We start from the raw sequence: 15,293 nt of genomic DNA, 5'->3' as shown, positions 1-15,293 counted from the left end.
GGGAAGAGGAGGAGAGAGAGAGAAACGGGGGTAAACCCAGGATGGAGCTGCAGAAGGGAGGAGGAGGAGGAGGAGGAGGAGGAGGCGGGGGGCGAGCGAGCTCGGGAGGAACGGGGAGCGAGTGTTACTCCGGGAGGAGGACAGGATAAACGCTCCTCCATCCCGTCAACGAAGAGGAGGTGATTGGAGAGGGAGAGAGAGGAGGCAGCCTGGTTACCACGGTACCCGTTTTTCCTCAGTCTTCCTTTTTTAAAAAAACAAAAAAACCAAAAACTGCTCTCTCTCTCTCTCCTCTCCGACAGCACCATCTCGCCTCGTCGCCTCCTCAGGACTTCTTCACATTCACCATCATCAAAATCATCACGAGGAGCTCGAGAAGACAGTAAGAACCTCTTCATATCATTTTTGGTTGCTACATATGTGTGCGTGCGAATGAGCTGCCGGTGTGCCCTGGAGCAAGGCAGCCCAGATGCGGCATAGCTGTCTGATGCTAACGTAGGGGGGGAGTGTGTGTGTGTGTGTGTGTGTGTATATTTGTGTGGAGCAGCAGCTGCTGCTTCGTGTGACATCTGCAAAGTCCCGCCCATGTACAGTATGTTCATGCCATATGCAGAGGTGGGCAGAGTAGCCAAATCTTGTCCTACTGTTACTTTAGAATAATATGACTCGAGTAAAAAAGTAGTCATCAAAATAGTTACTTGATTAAGAGTAAGAAAGTACTGAATGACAAAACTGCTCAAGTAAAGAGGAACTTTACTTTTTTTTTTTTTTTTTTTTTCCTGTAAAATACAAATGAGTCATTTTGATTGCCGCGGGGTCATGTGACTGCCTTGTGTCGTCTGATTGGTGAATTGGAGTCGACGGCACAACGGGCGCCCTATGCGGAAGTCGAAGATGGAGTCTAAAAATAGACGCGCGCACGCAAGAATGAATATATAAAAGTAGCGAACGGCATGTCGATCATTGTAACGGAGTGAAGCTATCGATCCATCTTCACATAAATACTCAAAAGTAAAAAAAGTACCGTGCACTTAAGGTAGTCTGACAAGTACAGTTTATGGAAAATGTTACTTCTACTTTTACCACGAGACTTCGGCAATTCCCGTGCGGTTTCGGCTGAGAAAGTGCTGAGGAGTGCTTTTTCTTTGGCTTTGTGTGCGTGTCGATGCTGATGAAGAGAAAAAGTGTGACAATAAGAATAAAACAGGAAATGTACCTGCCACAAATTCAGGCCAGTTTGTACAGATATGAATGTTCTGGAATGTTCTCAAATAAATATAATCAAAATGTAATGTGTTTAAAACTGAAGTGAAAAATACATTCCAGCAGCCAGTATAATGTAAATATAATAATGAATAGGGCCACTATCTTTGGATGAGCATTTTTGCTTTATTTAAATGAGGCAATTTTTTTTTAAACTTTATGGATGCAGTACAGTTCACAAAGGTCTTTTACAGTGACAATTTGAGTCTTTATAGTGTGAAAAATACGATGGAAAATCATTGTTGCCGGGCAACAATTTGAACCTTTTTCCACAGTTAAAAAAAATAAATTAATAAAAAAAAATCAAAAAAGTCACACGCCTCAATCATCGCTGCATTGTCCTGAGTGACGTGCAAGAATGTTTGTCACAACTACCAGTCGCTATTGTTCCGCCACAAAGTGGATGAGTCAGTCTTTCAGTCTTTTTGAGCGCCAGTCAAAGTTCTGATCAGCTGATGTTGTCATCGCCGGGGGGGGCCGGCGAGTGAGAACAGGATTCTGAAACGATCAGCGCGAGAGGGTTTTATCATATGTGTTGCAGATGGTTTTGTTGAGTGGAGTGACGAGACGTTGCGTTTATTAGCATTCATTAGCAACTTTCTGTGGAACACGAGCGCAGGACAGTGACGGACGACTTTTTCCGCATTCCGCTTCCCCGCTTTTCACGCAGCTGTCTTCCCGCCTCTGTTTTGTGAATTCCCTTTGGCACCGATTTCGTATTTCCCGAAGCTGATCCAACTACTGTTATGTCTCAAGCTCCGTTCGCGTTGACAATCAACAAATCAAATCAACAGATTGGCCGGTTTATTGGTGTAAAAAAAAAAAGTGGAACGACGACGGCTGTATGTAAGGGGATTCGGGAATGCCAGGACCTGTGAAGTGTTAAATTTCACACTTTCAATATCCTGGCTTACGACAGCCCTTTTACATTGACAATCGACAAATCACAAATACAAATTTGCTGGCTCATTGGCGTAAGAAAGTGGAACAATGGCTGTGTGAAAGGGGATTCAGCAATGCCAGGGTGAGAACGTGATATGAGTGTTGCGTGTTAAATTATACCCCGAGACGCCCGGAATGCCAGGACGTGGATGTGAAATTTAACATGCGAGACTCACTGTTCCCGCCCTGTTCTGTTGAAAGCAGCTGTTGCTGTCTGCTACCCCCTTTCACACAGTCACCCTCCCACCTCGGAGGCCGGGGATATTTGGCAATTGCTTTTCTTGAGCGTCTTTCACATAAAATTCAGCACCACACCAGTTCCACGTGAAAAGTGGCTTTTTTATTTGATTTTTTGTCCTTTTTCCCTGACTCACTGTGCTAAAAGGTACCACTATGAAATGGGGGTATTAACAGAGGTAGGGCAGTGGTTGATTTCAAGGAAAAACCTTGGAAGCTGGGGAAACTTGACAGTTGCTTTAAACACAACAGCATGGGAAAATCGAACCTTGAGTTTTAAACTTCACACTTTCTGCTTCCCCCTTTCACACAGCTTCCGTCTGGCCTTTCTCCGACACTACCCGGGAAATTTGACAGCTTGCTGGCTGGAGATAAAAGATGATTAATTAGCATGAATTGGATTATTCAATGAGGAATGCGCTAGCGTCGGGGCGTGGGAAGAAGAAGCGCAGGGACGGGTTTATCGACAGCTCGTCAAGGAGCTTTTACGCTGTCCTCTCAACTTCTCCCCTGTTTATTTGTTGGCGCACATCTTGGCTTTCTTTGCAATATTTGCTCGGCTGCTCAGGGGGGTTGTGCTCCATAACTCCAGATTTAGCCAGTGCCTTCCTCTCTCTCGCTCTCTCGCTCTCTCTCTCTCTCTCTCTCTCTCTCTCTCTCTCTCTCTCTCTCTCTCTCTCTCTCTCTCTCTCTCCCTCCCTCTCCCCCTTTCTTGCCGTCGGTTAACGACCGATCTGGGACAGGAAGCCTCCCCAGCGCTCTGCCCTACTTTGCCTCCACTCAGGCTAACTCATTCCACTCATTGAAAGGTCAGAGGACAAAGATGTTCAGAATTGTATTGATAACTCTAAGAACCCCTTTACAAACCACATCTGCCATTTCGAAGTGATTGTATAGCAGATATACAGCAGTTAAATGGATAAATATGATTCAGAATGCGGCTTCTGCTTTTTGCATCGAGCGCCTTCTGGCCTGTGTTACATCCCCTTTTCTTCTAACAACATTCAATAAATGTTTGGGAACTGAGGACACTAATTGCTCAATAAACGTTAGGGAATTGAATAAACTAATTGCTGAAGCTTTGTAGGTGGAATTCTTTCCCATTCGATGTACAGCTTCAGGTGTTCAACAGTCCGGGGTCTCCGCTGTCATATTTTACGCTTCATAATGCGCCACACATTTTCAATGGGAGACAGGTCCTGACTGGAGGCAGGCCAGTCTAGTACCCGCACTCTTTTACTACGAAGCCACGCTGTTGTATCACGTGCAGAATGTAGTTTGGCGTTGTCTTGCTGAAATAAGCAGGGGCGTCCATGAAAAAGACGTTGCTTGGATGGCAGCATATGTTTCTCCAAAACCTTTCAGCATTAATGGTGCCTTCACAGATGTGTAAGTTACCCATGCCATTGGCACTAACACAGCCCCGTACCATCACAGTTGCTGGCTTTTCAACTTTGCGTCCATAACAGTCCGGATGGTTCTTTTCCTCTTTGTCCTGGAGGACGCAACGTTCACAATTTCCCAAAATAATTTGAAATGTGTATTCGTCGGACCCCAGAACACTTTTCCACTTTGCATCAGTCCATCTTAGATGAGCTCGGGCCCAGAGAAGCCGGCGGCGTTTCTGGGTGTTGTTGATAAATGGCTTTTGCTTTGGATCGTAGAGTTTTAAGTTGTACTTACGGATCTAGCGGCGAACTGTATTTACTAACATTGGTTTTCCGAAGTGTTCCTGAGCCCATGTGGTGATAACCTTTTCACATCGATGTCGGTTTTTGATGCAGTGCCGCCTGAGGGATCGAAGGTCACGGGCATTCAGTGTTGGTTTTCGGCCTTGCTGCTTACATGCAGTGATTTCTCCAGATTCTCTGAACCTTTTGATGATATTATGGACCGTAGATGATGAAATCCCTAAATTCCTTGCAATTGTACGTTGAGGAACATTGTCCTTAAACTGTTCGACTATTTTGTCACGCACCTGTTCACAAAGAGGTGAACTTCGCCCCATCTTCGCTTGTGAATGACTGAGCAATTCAGGGAAGCTCCTTTTCTACCCAATCACGGCAACCACCTGTTCCCAATGAGCTTGTTCACCTGTGGGATGTTTGATGAGCATTCCTCAACTTTCTCAATCTTTTTTGCCACCTGTCCCAGCTTTTTTGGAACCTGTTGCAGACATAAAATTCTGAGTTAATGATGATTTCCTCAAAACAATAAAGTTGATCAGTTTGAACATGAAATATCTTGTCTTTGTAGTGTATTCAATTAAATATAGGTTGAACATGATTTGCAAATCATTGTATTCTGTTGGTACCATTCACACGGAACATTGGGCAGTGATAAATGAGTCTTAGGTGTTAAACTTCACACCTCCGTCCCAGCTTTTTGATATCCCCTTTCACACAACCGCAGTCCTGCCTCAGTTATACCCCAGGGCTTTACACTAACGTTTGCACTAGCAGCACCGGTATTACTGTGAAAAAACAAAACAAAACAATGGCAATCATTTGTTCGACTCGAAGGGGGCAGTTCTTCTTGTGAGGGCTCCCAACTGCCTCCCCCTGGGAAAACCACTTCATTTGGAGCATTACCACAACCACGTGAATGACATCCCTTTAAAAACGATTGCATAAGTGTACCACCACAATATAAAAGTATCGTTTATGATTATTCACACGATTTTGCTCATTATTTACGAGCAATACAAACCAATGTACCTAGTCCCAAACAGAACATGGATAAATCATTACTACTGCAACTATTGCACTTTATTTTAATGAGTTTGTTTCTCCTGTACAATCCTATTTGTATGGGCTTGTTAACTTTGCACGTACAGTAGCTTCATGTCTATGATCTAAACAGGGGTGTCAAACTCATTTGTTGTCGCGGGCCACATTGTAGTTATGGCTTCCCTCGGAGGGCCGTTATGACTGTGAACCCATCTAAAATATTGTCTCATATAATGACCGATACACAACAAATTGATGGATAACTCGTTTTAAAAATCAGAAGCCAATAAAAAATGTTCAACTATTATTACATTTATTCCAAGAAGGTGGTTGCAACATAAAATGTTTGCACTATCTCAACATTATACAAGAAAAGACACCAATTTTGGTATTTTCACAGGAAACCACCATCGTTTGCACTCGCGGGCCACATAAAATGATGTTGCGGGCCAGATCTGGCCCCCGGGCCACCAGTTTGACACCTGTGGTTTAGCTGCACAGATGTGTTAGCTTTGCGAGCTTCGAACAACCTTTGCACGTAACTGTGTTTGTAATGCGTGAAAGGAAAACGAGAGAACAATGAGGCCGGCGACCTTTGCAGTTCGAGGTGTAGCCCCACATGCTAGCATGTCCGCGGCGGTGCTGTTGAAAATAGCGTGTCCCATCCGGAAGAAGCAGTCGATTATGTTCCAGCGGGCAGCCACGCATGTTGCAGCGACTCGCTGTTAACTCAAATGCTATTCATAACAATGATTGAGATCGCTCTCTCTCTCTCTCTCTCTCTCTCTCTCTCTCGCGCTCTCTTGCACGCGTGAGAGGGGGGAAGGCGACTTTCAACCATTAAAACAAGCACTTGCGCAAATGCGATGAACATTTTCATCGCACAAGATGGGGGGGGGGGGGGGGGGGGAATGTTGCATAACACAACAGAGCAGGAGAGGTTTTGGTTGTCTCCACCTTGGCCCCAGGGATGGGCAGTGATATGTCGCAGGTGTTGAACTTCATACCTTGGTCGTCCCAGCTGTCCTCTTTCACACAGCCGCCATCCCACCCCTGATACTACCTCAGAAGCCGTCAAATTTCCGCCAACTTCAGCCCGCCATTCAAGCAGAACACCGGGCCGTGATAAGCGAGTCTTGGGTGTTAAACTTCGGTGTTGAATCTTATATCACGATCCTGGCTTTCCTCTGTCCCCTTTCACGCGGTCACCACCACCGCCCTGTCCCCGTATTACCTCAAAAGAAATTCACGCTTTCTTGTCTTGCCAGTGTGTGCAGACAGGCACACGCGATGAAGTCACTCTCAGTTTATTGGGGCTAATTGCACTATTGAGCGGCGAGGAGGGGGTTTCGGGGGGGTTGTATACCATTTCCGCAGCATCGTCAAAGTGGTGCATCTATATTTAGCTGCAGCAGACAGGCCGGGATGACTGTTGTGTGTGTGTGTGTGTGTGTGTGTGTGTGTGTGTGTGTGTGTGTGTGTGTGTCATGGGTTTGTTTGCAGCTTCTCACGCCGCATTCAAGTCCAGTGGGAAACACACACACTTGTTTCTTCGCCGTAACGCCGCAAACTGAGCATTTAGCTGCCATGTTGGGAGGAGTTTCTACCAGTCACTGCAGTGCTTCATCTTTGCTGCTGGTCGTGTGCGTGTGTTTGCGCGCACGCCGTATGTGTGTCAAACGCTGCAGAAAGCTGGCAAGGATCAAAGAAAATCGCTGCATGGAATTATTTCTTTTTTTTTTTTTTTTCCCCCCAAGGCTTGAAATACATCAAAAAAACAGCTGGAGCGACCGTGTAGCGTAGTAGCGTTGTGTAAAAGGTACTGATATGGAATGGGGGTGTCAACCTGCAAATTTGCCAGTTTGTGAGGTCGTATCAAGAGGAGGAGTGAAGAGTTCAAATCCAAAAAGCAGAGAAGCTCAGATTTTTGTTGTTGTTATTTCAGTAAACTGAGTAATTTCTGGTTTTCAGGTTAAAGCTAATCATTTAGATTAAGGGTATTCTAAGTTAAAATACATTTATGAATTTAAAGGGTAATTTGATTGAAAAAAAAAAAACATCTTCACCTTTTCCCAAAAAAAAACAAAAAACAAAAGTCTTTTAAAGGCGTCTTCAATGTTATTTCGTCACAAAGCAGACAACTCCAAGAAAATAGTTTTAAAAACAGGCAATTCCAAAATGTTCTCATCGCTGAAGAATAACTCTGAAATTCTAAGTATGGGTTATGCTGAAGCCACAGTCCCGTTTTTATCGAAGCAAGTGTGTCTCGCGTCACATTAGTGGTTCACTTTACTGTACGGGACAGATAGTTTTTTGGCAAAAAAATCCTTGATGCTATTTAAGCGCTGTCTGTAAAAATGTTCACTTATGTCGCGGACATTTTTCGGGGTACAGGCATGGCTAGCAAACGGCGATAAATAGGTTGGTGAATGGCCCCGTACACGTTATCTAAACTTCCAATTTTTCCTCTTTGAAAAATCGGCCTTTTCGCTTGTGTTTGGAGGCTTTATTGTATGCAAAATCTCCACAATGGGATGTATTGATGCTCTCTCTCCTCCCAGCATTCACTGATCTGACATGGAGATGAGTTATTTTTGCCTCTTCTTCCTCCTCCTCCTCCTCCTCCTCTACTGTGCTCGTTACACGTTTGTCTTCTTGTGCCAGCAGCAGTGGGCACCTGTGGGTGTTTATTTATTTAAAAAATGTTAACTTTATGATGATGATGATGATGATGACGAAGCCACAGGAAGGGTTTGGCCTTCTTGCTGCATTGATAAATGGCACTTTAGTCTGTTCCCAATGAGGAAACGAGTGAGGACTAAATGTGCGTAAATGTACAGTTTAGAGCTGCAACAGTGATGCAACGTGAATAATAAACTTGCACTTTGACAAGAGTATATCTTGATACAAATATGCATACTTCGACTTTTGCCGACTGATGTTCTCTGCTATCGATCGACCGGCCCGAGTTCACATGAAAACGGTCAGCAAGCGACTGCGTCTGCCTCCCGCCGACTTTTCTTTTCTTATCCGACATTTGCAACGGTGAAAGCTGAAAACTCAGTCTGAAAGGACAGTACTTACTGTAATTTCTCATGTATAATGCGCACCCCCCCCCCCAAATTTCAAAAGTCAACAGTGCACATTATACATGGGTATAAGGGAAAATGAAAAAGCTTTCACATTTTATAAATGTTTGCCGCCATCTAGCGGTTATGAAAACACTGTACATGTTCATTCCAATGTCACCGCCACCTAGAGGTTATGAAAAAGGTGTAGCCTACGCTTTCATTCCAATATGACAGGAGTACGTATGACTGCATATACTGTATCTACGGTTTTGCTCTTACGTTTACATAGCCTGGCAGAATTTGTGAAATTTTTATTATTATTTTTTTTAAAATATGACTGAACAACAACAACCATCATTCATTTCTTTATGGTTATGTTTTGTTTAATGATCATGCTTTTCTGAAATGCTTGACAGTTGAATTTGAATCCCATTAAAATAAAATAAAATAAAATGTGTTTTGCCTAACCTTTCATGTTTTCTTGAAAGAATTGTACTCATCTTACAAAGTCTGCCTGGGTAATCAAACATATGAGCACAACTGTGTGTTTTCTCATTTACTAAATAAAAGTATGGCTGTGAATTTAAAAATACGAGCAAGGAAATAAAAACGTAATACATGTTCAAATAAAGTGCCTAACTTCAGAATCATTCTTTGAAAAAATACTGAATGTTTTGATTATATGGGTACAAGCAAAATCATGCATTGTAAAAATGCATTATACATGGGTAGAAGGTTTTTCCAGAATTGTTAGGTCAACTTTGGGGGTGGGCATTGCACACGAGAAATTACGGTACTTCATCACCGAGTTTCACCCAGTAACATGCTGTATTTACAAAAATGACTGCACGGTTTTGTACAGTATTTGGCATTAGCGTGAAAGTACATTGCCGCTGGTGGAAAATACTCTGTCTTCCCTGCATGTATACTTTGAATTCATACAGCACTAGAGCACTTTTTATACAAAGTAGCCATATTTTAACAGTGATGAATTTGAGTCATAAAATTCGAGAAAACCCGCCCTCATAATCAACGTGTCAAGCCACCTTATCTTGATCTTATACTGTACGTAAAAGCTGTGACGATTTCTAATCCAAAGCGCCACCATCGACAGAGATCAAATTGGTTGATTTTCTTTTGTCGGGGGGGGGGGACAGGGGGCTGTTGTCACATGGTTCAATCATCCTCTTTGTCCCCTTTTTAGTTAGCATCTAGCATTAATATTTCACAGCACTTCATATGTTCAGGCAGCCTCACGGCCCGCAGCTACACCCGTCGTTAGTCACTTATGGATGAGCTTGGCCCCACGCAGGCCACCGGCGGGTCCTGGCGTCGTGTCTCCGCGAGCCTTTTTCGTGGCGAGCGGCGAAGCGCCACCCGTCCTCGCGCCGGTCCCGCAGAGACAGAGCAGAGCTAATTAATTACGAGGCTATTTGTGTGTGATCGCAGCGCTCAGCAGGACCGCACCGGCGTCATCGCTTCTCCAGAGGATAGGAACACTTTCACACACGTGGGTTTGTAGGGCGGTAGTAGCAGTGTGCAGGGTAGAGCAGTCGATAGTTTGTTTGATTACTTATTATGGGTCCTTGAGACTTTTTGGTGTGTCCTGTTATGGAAGGCATGTCCACCAAATTGTTATGCTAATCAGTGAAACGATTCTTTTCCCGAACTTTCCGGGGAGCTCTTCTAAGGGAATTCACCCAAAATGATTTCTGACTTCCTGTTCAATTTTCGGTATGCGTCCTTGAGACTTTTTCGTCCATCCAATTTCGTGTTGATCTGTGGAATTGGTGTCAGGGGCGGATTTATTTAATTGTATTTATTTGTTTACTTTCCAGGGGCCACTCCTGTGGGAATTCGCCTAAAATTGGCCTACTTCCTGTTCAATTTCGGTGTGGGTCCTTGAGACTTTTTAATGCGTCCTCTTATATGAGTCAAGTCCACCAAATTTTGTGTCGATTGATGAAACATGTGTCGGGGCAAATTGTCTTAACCTTTCCAAACCAAAATGGCCGACTTCCTGTTTATTCTTGGGGATGTGACCTGGAGACTTTTTTTTTTATCCGCTTATCCTCACTAGGGTCGCAGGCGTGCTTGGTGCCTATCTCAGCTAACACTGGGAGAGGCGGGGTACCCCCTGAACTGGTTGCCAGCCACTGACGCTGGGCACACATGGACAAACAATTACTCACACTCACATCCACACCTATGGGCAATTTAGAGTCTTCAATTAACCTACCATGCATGATTTTGGAATGTGGGAAGAAGCCGGAGTACCCAGAGAAAACCCACGCGGCCACGGGAAGAACATGCAAATTCCACAGAGCTGGATTTGAACCCAGGCCCTCAGAACTGTGAGGCAGATGTGCTAACCAGTAGGACAGCGTGCCACCCTCATGATAGATATTTCCACGAAATTTGAAACTGGTGCTGTCACATTTGGCTGTTAATGTGCAGAATTTTAGACGCCAACATCAGGCTGGATTGACACTGCAGGCCAAGTGCAATTTAGAACGTTTAATAAAATAGCAAACAACGTCCGGTTTACGGCAGCTGACACAAGACACTTGAGGATCAGGCATATGGCACTGCAACTACTACTATGACATTTTGTAATTTTATATATATATATATATATATATATATATATACTCTTTGTTATATTGCAGCCATTTGTTAAAATCATTTAAGTTAATTTATTTCCTCATTAATGTACACACATCAACCCATATTGACAGAACAAAACAGAATTGTTGAAATCTTTGCAGATTTATTAAAAAAGAAAAATGGAAATATCACAGTCATAAGTATGCAGACCCTTTGCTGTGACACCCATATATTGAACTCGGGTGCTGTCCATTTCTTCTGATCATCCTTGAGATGGTTCTACACCTTCATCGGAGTCCAGCTGTGTTTGATTATACTGATTTGGACTTGATGAGGAAAGCCACACACCTGTCTATATAAGACCTTACAGCTCACAGTGCATGTCAGCGCAAATGAGAATCATGAGGTCAAAGGAACTGCCTGAAGAGCTCAGAGACAGAATTGTGGCAAGGGACAGTTCTGGCCAAGGTTACAAAAACATTCTGCTGCACTTAAGGTTCCTAAGAGCACAGCTCTTCGGAACACAGTGGCCTCCCTAATCCTTCAATGGAAGACGTTTGCGACGACCAGAACCCTTCCAAGAGCTGGCCGTCTGGGCAAACCGAGCAATCGGGGAGAAGAGCCTCGGTGAGAGAGGGAAAGAACAACCCAAAGATCACTGTGGCTGAGCTCCAGAGATGCAGTCGGGAGATGGGAGAAAGTTCTAGAAAATCAACCATCATGGCAGCCCTCCACCAGTTGGGGCTTTATGGTTCAGTGGCCCGACGGAAGCCTCTCCTCAGTGCAAGTCACATGAAAGCCCGCATGGAGTTTGCGAAAAAAAACAAACACCTGAAGGACTCCGAGATGGTGAGAAATAACATTCTCTGGTCTGATGACACCAAGATAGAAATTGTTGGCCTTAATTCCAAGTGGTATGTGTGGAGAAAAGCAGGCACTGCTCATCGCCTGTCCAATACAGTCCCAACAGTGAAGCACGGTGGTGGCAGCATCATGCGGTGGGGGTGCTTTTCAGCTGCAGGGACGGGACGACAATCGAAGGAAAGATGAATGCAGCCAAGTACAGGGATATCCTGGACAAAAACCTTCTCCAGAGTGCTCAGGACCTCAGACTGGGCCGAAGGTTCGAATTCCAACAAGACACTGACCCTAAGCACTCAGCGAAAATAACAAAGGATTGGCTTCAGAACAACTCCGTGACTGTTCTTGAATGGCCCAGCCAGAGCCCTGACTTCGACCCAATTGAGCATCTTTGGAGAGACCTGAAAAGGGCTGTTCACCAACGTTCGCCATCCAACCTGATAGGACTGGAGAGGATTTGCAAGGAGGAATGGCAGAGGATCCCAAAATCCAGGTGTGAAAAACATCTTGCATCATTCCCAAAAAGACTCATGGCTGTATTAGCTCAAAAGGTCCTTCTACTAAATACTGAGCAAAGGGTCTGAATACTTATGGCTGTGTGATATTTCAGTTTTTCTTTTTTAATAAATCGGCAAAAATGTCAACAGTTCCATTTTTTTCTGTCAACATGGGGTGCTGTGTGTACATTAATGTACTTAAATGATTTTAGCAAATGGCTGCAATATAACAAACAGTGGAAAATTTAAGGGGGTCAGAATACTTTCCGTACCCACTGTATGTGTGTGTGTGTATATATATATATATATATATATATATATATATATATATATATATATATATATATAATTACAAAATGTCATAGTAGTTGGAAACGTGAAGAAGAGGCCTTCATCCTGCGGTGGATAGATCATGGCTAATGGTGATGATGATATATAATATATGGTTTTTGTGCAGTTGAGATCAAAAGAAGACCACTTAGTAGAGGAACCATGTCCTAAATGTGGAGATGAGGTCTGACTGACATTTCCCAATGCTAAATGAATCCTTCATAGATATACGATCCCGAGCCGCGGCCAAATGCAGATTGTCCAGTGATTCCCAACCAATGTGCCGTGTTTCACCAAATTGGTCCCAAATGTATTATTTACTGCTTTTTCGATTTCTTTTGTTAAGACATTCCCCCCCCCCCCCCCCCCTCTGGTTAAGAGGGAATCTCTTTCTTTTACCTTGTATAATTTCTAGTAAATACCCGTTTATTGCAGGGTTATATTCCAGAACCCCCCTGCAGTCAATGAAATCGTGTTTATATTGTACTACTATATACATTTAAGTTCAATGATGCACTTTTGAGAGGCGCAGATATATTATTTGTCCACTGGAGGTCACCATCCACGTGCCTATTGGGCGTGCCACGCTTGAGTGACGTGAACAACAGCCAATGCGGACATGGTCGGAGCAGGCAATTTTCTGGATAAACCATTTGCACCGTTCCTCACACAAACAGTCTCGGGAAATGCAGTCAGCGAAAAAGCGTTACGAGTACCCAGAATTCATTAAACATTGTTCTTTACTTGATTTGTTACTGTCGATATTGTTATGAGTGCGCGCATTAGCTATTTGAATATTTGAACCAATTACTGTCATATTTAGGTGTCTGCATAGATGCCTATCCATTCGTAATAAATTGTCTTGATGTGACAGGGTCCTGACTCCCACTCCCACCTTGAGTTAATTGACAGAGAACCTTTTGTTGGGAGGGTCTGCCCGTCATGTTGTGATCATAAAGTTTGGTCACCCGCAGAGTCCATTACTAACGACGTGATGCAGCAGCTGCCAGCTTCCGTTTGTGCCACTCATGAATTGAAGAAGTCCTCTTTGGCATCGTTGTGTACTTATGAGACGCCTCCTCGCGTCTTTGTTGTGAGACTCTCTGGTTATGGCGGGGGGGGGGGGGGGACTCTGATGGGATGCGGTGACGCTAGCACATCAGCAGCGCTGACGTCTTGTGGGTTTCTTGTCGGGATGGTTCCGATGACTCAGGGTCCACCGAGAGGTGCTTCTGGGATACCGAGCGGCACTGACTGTGCCTGACGCGCGACATTTCAAATTTTATATCACCATTACAGTGAGCCGAATCGTCACGGTTATCCGTATGATTGTGATGTTTATGACAAGAAATGAGAGTGGCACAAGTCAAAATATAAGGCACACTTGCAAACGCTAACAAAGGCCAAAAGCAATAATAAGCACAATCTGAAATCCAAAATATACTCACAAAAGGAAAAAACTAATATATTAGAAAAAATACACAGATATTGGATTTTTTTTTTGAAGTAATACAAATGAATTGTTTTGAAAAAAATGAAAACATGAGACAGAAATTACATATTATGAAGCAGTAACAGGAAGAACACACAAAGCAATGCTAATTGTACTAAATGAGAATGCTAGAAGAAAAAATAATAATGGGAATTTTTTTTTTTTACAAATATTAGACCAAACAGTAAAATATCAAAAACGTAAAAACAAATAATCAGACAAAAATGTTAGAAAGAATATTTGACAAAAATACACTAATATTTGATGTAAAATACAGAAATAATTAAAAGAGAAAAGCACCAAATATTTCACAAAAATATCAGGAAATACTGAAACAATCTTAGGGGGAAATATTAAAATATTTGGTAAAAATTAAACATTAAAAAATCTGTTAAATGTTAAACATAAGTACTAGGTATGCAAATAATAGGTGAGAAAATAGAAAGAAAATAATACGTTTGACAAAAATACAATAGAAAGTTATTAGACAAAATATTAGGAAATAATTGTTTTTTGAAACAAAACTGTGGAGATCGCAGTGAAACTACATTGTGTATTTGTGTAGAAGCAATGTGCAGTAAGTCAAAATGGCAGCGGAAGTAAACAAAAGCATCACAGCTCTTGTCAGGATAAAATCTGTAGTATTTCTTGGAAAAACAGTGTTTCAGGGTTGGTTCAAGTGTCCCCACTTACACCTCTCATAATCCGAGTGGGAATGTTACATCACATTTTGCGTAAAAGAATCCCGTGTGTGACTTTGGAGTCCCTGCGATCCCACGTGGACGATTACGTGACATCCTAGGTGAAAGTCTCACAGTTGACCCCTTTAGTATGTCCTCGATGTCACGCGTGTGCACACCAGTATGCCGTAAAACCCAAACACACAGGCCTTGTTGTTGGACACTTTTTGCGTGTCACTTTTGTGTGCGTCGATGTCAAACAAGCAGGCAGGGAAATTGTGCCGCTCCACTTTTTCACAGCAGGAAAGTGGGCTGATGTGTTCTTTGGAAATTTCCCAGGCAAATGTCTTGGGAACCGAGACAAGGAGGAGGTCTATCTATACTCGTGTCCTAGATAGACGGAAGGGCAGACCTGAGCATGATGAAGATGCGTTTGTGTGTGACCGGAATAAAAAGGCTGAATGTCACATTTTGTTGTGTTTCATTGACGTCACTGATATAGCTCAATGATTGACTGCTTGATGACAGTTTAGCAGGAGACTGCGCCTCACTCTTAAGCAATTAATAAAATAATACCATAAAAA

At 43.2% G+C, this 15,293-nt stretch overlaps 1 protein-coding gene across 1 annotated transcript in view; it reads left to right on the top strand.

Moving 5' to 3' along the window:
• Positions 1–108: 108 nt before the first annotated feature.
• Positions 109–15,293, top strand: part of shank1 (SH3 and multiple ankyrin repeat domains 1) — a 76,691-nt gene continuing 61,506 nt past the window's right edge. The window contains 2 exon segments of the mRNA XM_061699715.1: positions 109–221; positions 303–382. The gene's annotated coding sequence lies outside the window, so the exon portion shown is untranslated.

This window comes from Phycodurus eques, chromosome 16 (assembly GCF_024500275.1).
Source record: "Phycodurus eques isolate BA_2022a chromosome 16, UOR_Pequ_1.1, whole genome shotgun sequence".
Taxonomy (NCBI): Eukaryota; Metazoa; Chordata; class Actinopteri; order Syngnathiformes; family Syngnathidae; genus Phycodurus; species Phycodurus eques.
The sequence above is the reverse complement of the archived record's forward strand: the minus strand, read 5'-3'. Positions and strand labels throughout refer to the sequence as shown.